The sequence below is a fragment of the Trichechus manatus genome, unplaced genomic scaffold, assembly GCF_000243295.1.
Source record: "Trichechus manatus latirostris isolate Lorelei unplaced genomic scaffold, TriManLat1.0 scaffold00019, whole genome shotgun sequence".
NCBI classification, from domain to species: Eukaryota; Metazoa; Chordata; class Mammalia; order Sirenia; family Trichechidae; genus Trichechus; species Trichechus manatus.
Window position 1 is genome coordinate 13,808,609 of NW_004443955.1, and position 8,695 is coordinate 13,817,303.

General features: G+C 43.7%; 1 protein-coding gene across 2 annotated transcripts in view; it reads right to left on the reverse strand.

The window, feature by feature from the left end:
* Window positions 1–6,738, reverse strand: part of MEF2A (myocyte enhancer factor 2A) — a 220,036-nt gene extending 213,298 nt beyond the window's left edge. For both annotated transcript variants that reach the window (XM_023727873.1, XM_023727870.1), the window contains exon 1: window positions 6,284–6,738. The gene's annotated coding sequence lies outside the window, so the exon portion shown is untranslated. The remainder of the gene's footprint in view (window positions 1–6,283) is intronic.
* Window positions 6,739–8,695: the final 1,957 nt, after the last annotated feature.

Genomic DNA, 8,695 nt, shown 5'->3' on the forward strand with positions numbered 1-8,695 from the left:
GGGGGTCATTATTGTAAATATATCACTCAAATTCTGAAATTCAACTTTTTACAGGTATACAACTTATTAACAGCAATTAATAAACTTTGGTCTGTATACATTTACCTTTTTATGTAAGTGAGATCATATATACAGTATTTGTCCTTTTGTGATTGGTTTATTTCACTCAGCATAACGTCTTCCAGCTCCATCCACACTGTAGCATGTATCAAGACGTCATTTCTCCAACTGGCTAAGTAGTTTTCCATTGTATGTATCTACCACATTTTGTTTATCCATCCCTTGACTGGCATTTAGGATGTTTCCACCTCTTGGCTACTAGGAATAGTGCTACAATAAACACTGGTATACAACTCTCTTTTTGAGTCTCTGCTTTCAACTCTTTTGGGTATATACCTAAAGATGGAACTGCTAGGTTATACGGTAGTTCTGGAGCCCTGGTGGCTCAGTGGTTAATAGCTTGGCTGCTAACCAAAAAGTCCGCAGTTCGAATACACCAGCTGCTCGTTGGACACTCCACAGGGGAAGTTCTACTCTGTCCTATAGGGTCACTATGAGCTGGAATCAATTCGACAGCAATGGGTTTGGTTTTTTGGTTTTATGGTAGTTCTACTTTTAGTTTTTTGAGGAACCGTCACACTGTTTTCCACAACAGCTGTACCATTCTGCATTCCTACCAGTAATGGATAAGGGTTCCAATTTCCCCACATCCTCATCAACATTTGTAATTTTCTGATTTTTTAATCTTAGCCATCCTAGTGGGAGTGAAATGGTATCTCACTGTGGTTTTGATCTGCATCTCTCTAATGGCTAATGATCTGAGCATCTTCTCATGTGCTTGTTGGCCATTTGAATGTTCTCTGATGAAATGTCTATTCAAGTCTTTTCCCCGCTTTATGACTGGGTTGTCTTTTTGCTAAGTTGTGAAAGTTTTATATATATTTTGGTTATTAGATTCTTTTCAGATATATGGTTTCCAAAGACATCCTCTCAGTCGACAGCTTGTCTTTTCACTTTTTGGTAAGTTTTTAATTTTTATGAGGTCTCATTTGTTTATTTTGTCTTTTGCTGTTTGTGCCACAAAAGAGCTGCTGAATGATAAGAATAAAAGGGGAAAAATTACCGCATGCTAACTATGCATCAGGCATTGAAGACTTTACAGTACACATCTCATTTAATCCTCTCAACAACTCTAAGAAGTAGATAATGTTATAATCACTATTTTATACACTGACCCTCAAGAGGACTGAGACCTTGTCAAAGAACATAAAGTGTCAGAATAGATATTGTGACACAGACAGTCTGATTTTAGAGGCCAATCTCTTATCCTTTACATTACTGCTTCCCTACTTGATTTTACATACCTTCAAAGTTTGTTTGTTTTAAAGATGAATGATGTTTAGATCTGAATTTTAGAAATATAATTACAGTTTCTACATAGAAGAAGGATTGCTGGGGCTGGAGATGAGAGGTAAGATTGACAAATACATTATTAGTCAAAAGCAAAGGCAGTTTGTTTTAATAAGCCAAAAGTCACAAGTTATCTTACTAGGTTAAACAAACTGCATCCCTTTGTTCCAAGGGTCACAAATCATACCTCAAACTATTCTGAGCCAACCTGCTTATGCATGCTGCTGGTCACAAAAATAACCAGGTATAAAGGTCCACCAGTTAGTAAACTGATGAAGAAATAAATTACCAGCCATCATATACCAACGTTCAAATATTTGGTATTCTGCTTCACAAACAAGCTAATTTATTTTTAACTCATAGGCTTATGAGTTCATCTTGAGTGATTAAGTGATTGGCTTAAGTGATTACTAAGACAATAATCCTATATTAAATAAATTCAGTAAATACAAATATTATTTCTTAAATTCAGTAAACGCCAAAACAACTATATTTTAAAACATAATATTTATTAAATAAGTGCACACATATCCCTTTTCATACATGAGACTTATTAACAAATGAGTTTATACTCCAATTATAATAAACTGAACATAGGGTTCACTTTACTTTAAAATACACAGATAAACAGTACAAAATCATTTGATATCACAAACCAGGTAAAGTGAAGTATAAAATAATAATAGATTACCTATTAGTAATACCTAATAGATATACCTATTAGATATACCTATTCCAAATGGATTATATCCAAGTGGGTTATAAGATATATTTTGAGTTTCAATTTTTTTTAAACATTGTATCTTGAAGACAACAGACAATTCTTAAAAGACATATTTCACTGAAGATTAGGGAAACTATTTATATTTAACTACAATTATTTTAATATTTGGGGAGATTATGGAGGTTAAAAGCAAAAAATGACTATGGATCAAAAATCTAAAACAGTCCTCTAAATATTTTATGTGTAATCTGACAATGAATTTAAGACGCTAGGATATTTTATCCAAAATGAGTAAATGAGAATTCTCCTATATTTATACATTATATTAAGTCCTTTTTGGTCATAAACATTACAAGTATAGATACTGAGCACAGTACATATATGATCTCCATAAGAAGGAAGAGATGAATAGAGGAAAGAATGAAGGGAGATCAGGCAATTTGCATTTTGTTACATTAAGTGTCAGGCTAGTAACTTTCACACTCATTTAATCCTAATAACTTAATGGGGCAGGCAGTTCTGATTTCTTCCCATTCTATAGACGATGTCTCATAACTTTGTCAATGGTGAAGCTGAGATCTGAACCAAGATCTCTCTAACCATAAAACCAAGCTGCCTTCTTATACAAGGGCTTCTAAATCAGCACAATGTGCTACAGCATTCTCTTGCAAGAAGTAGAAGATGGATTTAATTTTCCATATTTACACTTCTCTTATTAAACATTAAGAGACAGCACACTTCTAAAAATGTTCACGAATTATCTAGAAAAAAGGCAATACTGATCATTTTCAATTCACAAAACAGTATTCTTATTGCCAGATCACTGATAAAAAGAAAGCATTTATATGCACCATGAGTACAGCTTATAATACAAAAAAATGGGGATGTGTCTGAAAACAAGACAGAATACTTGAAATGAGAAACGCCCGAGAAAATCCAGGACCATCATCATCATCATCGTATGTTACACTAAATTCCTCTTGCTAATCAACTAAAAGCAGCAAAGGGGGATGGAGAGGGAGGGGGAAGATGCCTTTCCAAAACCTGACTGTCAAGCATGCCAATTCCCAGTAACAAATTTGCTTCTGTCTTCCTCCTCCTAAATTAGAGAACAAATGTATTAAAAAGATTTCATTGAACTATTTCAAACTGCAAAATCATGTTCTAAAAAACATTTTCGTAATTACTTAACCATCTTCAGAATACACTTCAATAGCTCTCTCTTTGGTAACCAAACAATTAATAGGTGGCACAGCTATTACTTGAAGATCAGTAAAATTAACAGTAATCTGCACTGCATCCTAAATGGAAAATACAAAGCTATAATGAAATTGCTTTGAAAAACATAACATCACCACTCGAAACAACTCATTTCTTTAAAACATTACTTTAAACTGCATTTACAAAAAACAATCTTTGTCACACATATTCATTATGGTAACATAAAAACTCTAAGAATACAGAAGAAAATTATTCTCAAACCACAATTCAACACAGTGACATAACAATTATTATTTATGAACCCCAATAAGCTATCTTTCACTGAATACATCCCACCACTCACTTCCCCCAATAATTTTAAAGAAACGTTTGCTGGGAAGTAACTTAAGACCACCACTTGCCTGTCAGTTTGTCACACCTGTGGTGGCTAGCATGTTGCCGTGATGCTGGAAGCTATGCCATCGGTATTTCAAATACCAGCAGGCTCATCCATAGTGGACAAGTTTCAGCGGAGCTTCCAGACTAAGACAGACTAGGAAGAAAGACCTGGTGATCTACTTTTGAAAAAAATCTGTCTTAGAAGAAGTACAGACAGAATCCTCCTTAGAAGGGAGGATGGTGAGACTTTTTCTTAACATACTTTGGACACATTATCAGGAGGGACCTGTCCCTGGAGAAGGACATCATGCTTGGTAGAGGGTCAGCAAAAGAGGAAGCCCTTCAACGAGATGGAATGACACAGTGGCTGCAACAATAGGCTCAAACATGTTGTACTGTACACAGGGTCACTATTACTCAGAATCAACTTGACAGCACCTAAAAACTTAAAGAATTAAATACAATTTTAACACTACTCTTCCAGTATGAATAAAACCATAGTCTTTTTGTATATGACTATATTACGAATTAAAGGAAATAATTGTATTTAGAGAGGTCACTATTACTTTACAATCATTGACTGCTTTAATAAGTTTCTAGTAGAAGCATTATCCAAAAGAATTGTTAATCTAAATTCTAAGTGTACAAATTTTCAAATCACTAGTTTCAGCTCTTCAGAGTATTTTCATTATTATAACACTATTATTACAACTTTTTGCAACCATGCTCACAGAGAATTAACATAAATGCGATTCTAGAGTCAATTAAACCATTGGCATACAGAATAAACACTGATCTTCATGTTTTATATGACATACAGACATGTGTTCATTGTATTTGATATAAAGTCTAACTTAAATTGGCAACCACTTTAGTGAAAACACTTTTGATTCTTTCCCTAAAACAAAAGCTGCCATTTACAGTAAAAGAAAGAGGAGTTAACGACTGGGCACTCCAAAAATACACCAAAAAAAAAAAAAATTACATACGCACACATACAATAGTTACTCTTATCCTTACTTCCTAAATTCGTATTATTAAATGCCACTTTTGCAGGTTTTCAAAAAAAAAAAAAAAAACTATTTTGTTTACCTTTTCCACAGACTGTTCAAGTACTGCCAAGGTAACAGATTTTAAAACTGACAACTGGAGTACTTAGCAGTTGCCAAAACAACACAGCTGGATTCTTAAAGAGAAAGTACCATACTCTTGGGTAATGTACACCTAATTACAGCCTTACAGAACCTTCCCTTCATGTAGTAATAGATAATACAAGAAACGGGAGAAAAATGCTGTGTTAAATACTTGGAAATTTTTAGACAATCTTTATTAGTTTAAAAATACATATGCTATTGTTAACATCACAGTAGGCCTTTCTAATAGCACATTTATTGGAATCCCAATCTCATTGTAAACTAAAATAAGATTAACATGATGTTGCTATTCCTAAATGTACACATGGCTCTCTAGTGGACCATGGCAGAAGTCTCGATTCCTATCTTAAGAACCATACTTACGTCTGAGGAACAATTTTATAGTTATACTTTCACGAAAAAAAAAATTTTTTTTTAACAGAAATGCTCAACCTTTTCTAAACTTATTTGCACTACCTCACCGACTTTAACCCTTCTGTCCAAAAGCAGAGGAAATCGAACAAAAGGGCGAAGTTTCTATCACACAAAACCTTCCCCGCATGCTGGGAGCTACTTGGATGTCAGGGAACAACGAGCGGTCCCCTCGACAGCCCCTTCATCCCCGCGACGTCTCTGCGCGCAGTGAGGCCTCGGTACCGCAGGTGTCCCCGGCCAGGGCCCCCTCCGCGGCCCGCCGCCCAACACCGACTCCACTGACGCCCCTCAACACACACATAAAAGCACACGGAGAGCTAAGGAACTAAATAAAGGTCGCTCCCATTAGACCAAGCTTCTCCCAAAGCCCAAGTAGGCGAACTTCTTCAAGTCCAACAACCGGGCAGAACGCACCGCACTCAGGGTCACTCCGTTCGAGCAGACCCCGGCCGCGGAGGGCAAAAAGAAGGAAAGGGCCCTCAGGCGCTCCGCCGCGGGGAGGCTCCCAGGGTTCGAAGCCCTCAGGGAACTCCTTCAACTTTCAAGGAGGCGACGTCCACCACCGCCCCCCAGACCAAGCTGGGGTGCGCGCACTGGAGGCTCCTCGCCCCCGGCCCGCGCGGGCAACCCGAGCACCACCCGACCCCACTTCACCGCGTCAAACACTGGCCTGCCCTGGGGGCACCCCGCCCCCACCTCCCCCGGCGCCGCGCCCCTCGACGTCCACCCCAACCCGACCATTCCTCGCCGTCTCCCCGCACCCCACCCAGCCAGCCGCCGCACGCCCGCGGCCCCGGCCCCCTCCGTACCGGGCACGGCCAAGTCCTGGTGTCCCCGGAGTCCCGCGGGCGCCCCTCCCCGACCGCGCGGCCCCTTGCCCTGGCACCCCCTCCCCGGCCCCTACCCGGCCCCCTCGCCGAGACACCGCCCCCTCCAACACTGCCGGCCCCGCAGACAGAGCCTTGCAACCTGCGGACCTCACCGTGTGTCTGCGGCGCAGCTGACGAGCGCACGCTTGCCGCACCCCGGGCCGTCACCAGCGCTGCGCGCCGCCCGGAGCCGCCTCCTTCAGCCCGGGACTCGCCGGGACATCCGCGCACGGATCCCCACACCGGGGCTATTTTTAGGAGACAGGCCCCGGCCAGACCGGAACTCGTTGCTCCCGGCGCGCGTGCGCACTGCGCGCGTTGTCCTCCGTGTCCCTCCGCCAGTTGTGTGTGTCCCTGCTTTCCCTTAACTTGTCTCTTTCGCTTCTCCCTTCAGGTTTCTTTTCAGGACTGATTTATCCTCTTGGTGAGATCTAGAGTACTTGGAATTGGAAAGACAAGGGTGCGGGCAAAGAGAGTCGCACTCTTTGGAACCGAGCGCTATTCCACAAGGACGTGAGGGGCGGACTATGTTTTTCCGGGTGGGTGAGGAGACGGATCACCCGGCACAGGAAGGAGATGACGGCGGTTTGGCGCCGGAGCTACAGGCTGGAGCTCCCTTCCCTCTGAAGGACTCTGTTCTCCTGGAAGGGATATTGGTCACTTGATGAGGGCCCAGGCGCCTCCCAGGGCGGGGCGGCACGGCGGCGTGGCGCCCTCGGCCTCCGCCTCCCCCGCCTTCCCCGCCGCCGCGTCCCCGACCAGCCCTCGGGTGCCGGAGCCGGGAGCGGCTCTGGTGACGCGGCGCGTGGCAAATCGCCGCGCGTGTCCGGCGGCCGCAGCCAACACCGGGGGGCGGGGCTACAGGAGGCTGAGGGCTCCGGGCCGCAAGGCAAGCAGTCCCCTTAAGTGTGGGTCGGAGTGATATCTTTCAAGATGGCCCATACGGCCCCTCCCGCGGCCCCCACCGCTCCGGGTCGTCCAGGCACACTTGGCCTCCCCAGACCTAGGCTTGCCTGGCTAGCGTCACGCTCTCATTGTGGTCAGGGCCGCACCTGTGTTTGCGTTGGGGCGACCTCTGAATCGCCCTCACTGAGCAAGCACAGTGGGACCCCTGGGCCGGCAGAGAAAGGGACTTGAAGGAGCTTGGAGGGAGGAGGACCCATTCAGGCTGGCCAGCCACGCTCCCCACTCCCAAGAGAGAAACAACGTCCTTATCTTTGCATCTGATAGTAATACCTAATATCGCTAAACTAGGTGCAGCACATTTTGCATACTACAGCTCATATATTCCTTACAACATCCACATGACATACTCAGTTTCTATTCCCATCTTACAGATGAGGAAACGGAAGCTGAGAGCTAAAGTGGCCTGTGGGGGTCACAGAACTTAAGAGGAGGCACTGAGCACATGAACTCCTAACTACATACTGCTTTTTCTGAGAGAGGTGTAAAGGAGATGTGCTGAGGACAGCAGTCGTGTTTTGTTGTAGAGGCCATTAGGCGGTGACCCATTGCTGGTCCTCACATCCTGAAGACCACTTGCCTCTGGAGAGTTTCTCACGGCCCCACTGCCTGCGCCTGCACCCAGAGGCACCTGTGCAATGGACACAAAGCCAAACGGTTATTGTCATTTGTGAGTGAAATTCAATCCCACAGCACTTTAAAATAAAGTGTTTGGGGTAGGTGGGCAGATGTGCAAAGGCTGTAGGCAGAGGAACTGGGAAGTTTACAAAGGAAGCTGGAGGCTCGCTGGCTTCCTCCCTCAAGGACCAGGCAATGTACTGGGGAGAACCCAACACAAAGGCAGTTCATAAACAGCAAACACGGAGACAAACCCGGGGTTCTGTTCAGAGCCCCACAATGTCAGTGTTCAGGGCAGCCAGCATCAGGGACTGTTGGAAGGTTTTCGAAACAAGTTAAAATTTGGTGTAAATCAGCAAGTCGTGAGAATGCATGCTTTTTAACCTGCCAGGAACTGCAAAGCCAGCTGGAATTGACTCCTCTGCTCCAGGAAAATAGATGTTCACCCGTTTTTCTTCAAAACCTAAGGTTTGAGGTGGGGGACAGTGATCAATCGCTCCCTCCGTCCCACCTCCGCTTCACCCTGGAAGGAGCAGAGGGACAATGAGACCAGACTGCTCCAAAGTGGTTTCCCCCCTCTCGTTTCTCCACCCCATCTCCCACCCTTCCCGAAGCTCTCAGACACAGAAGATTCAGCTCAGACTGCCACCCCTACCCACTAAAATATTGTTGGTCACCCCAGAAAGCTGGCAGAGAGCTTGGCCCTGAGTCCAGTCAAAGAAGAAAAGGGCATTTGCATCATCTTAGAGAACATCTCTCCCACCACCACCACCTGCCCAGCCTTGGCAAAAAAGGAAGAGAAGGAGAGAGAGAAAGTGTGTTGGTTTAAGAATTCTTTAGCATAGCTGTTATAAACATACAGTAGCAGAGCACTGTCACTGTTACCTGTAGTAAAAGTAACTGATTTCTGGAAATCATTAGAGCCATTGTTCAGGTCTCAGAAG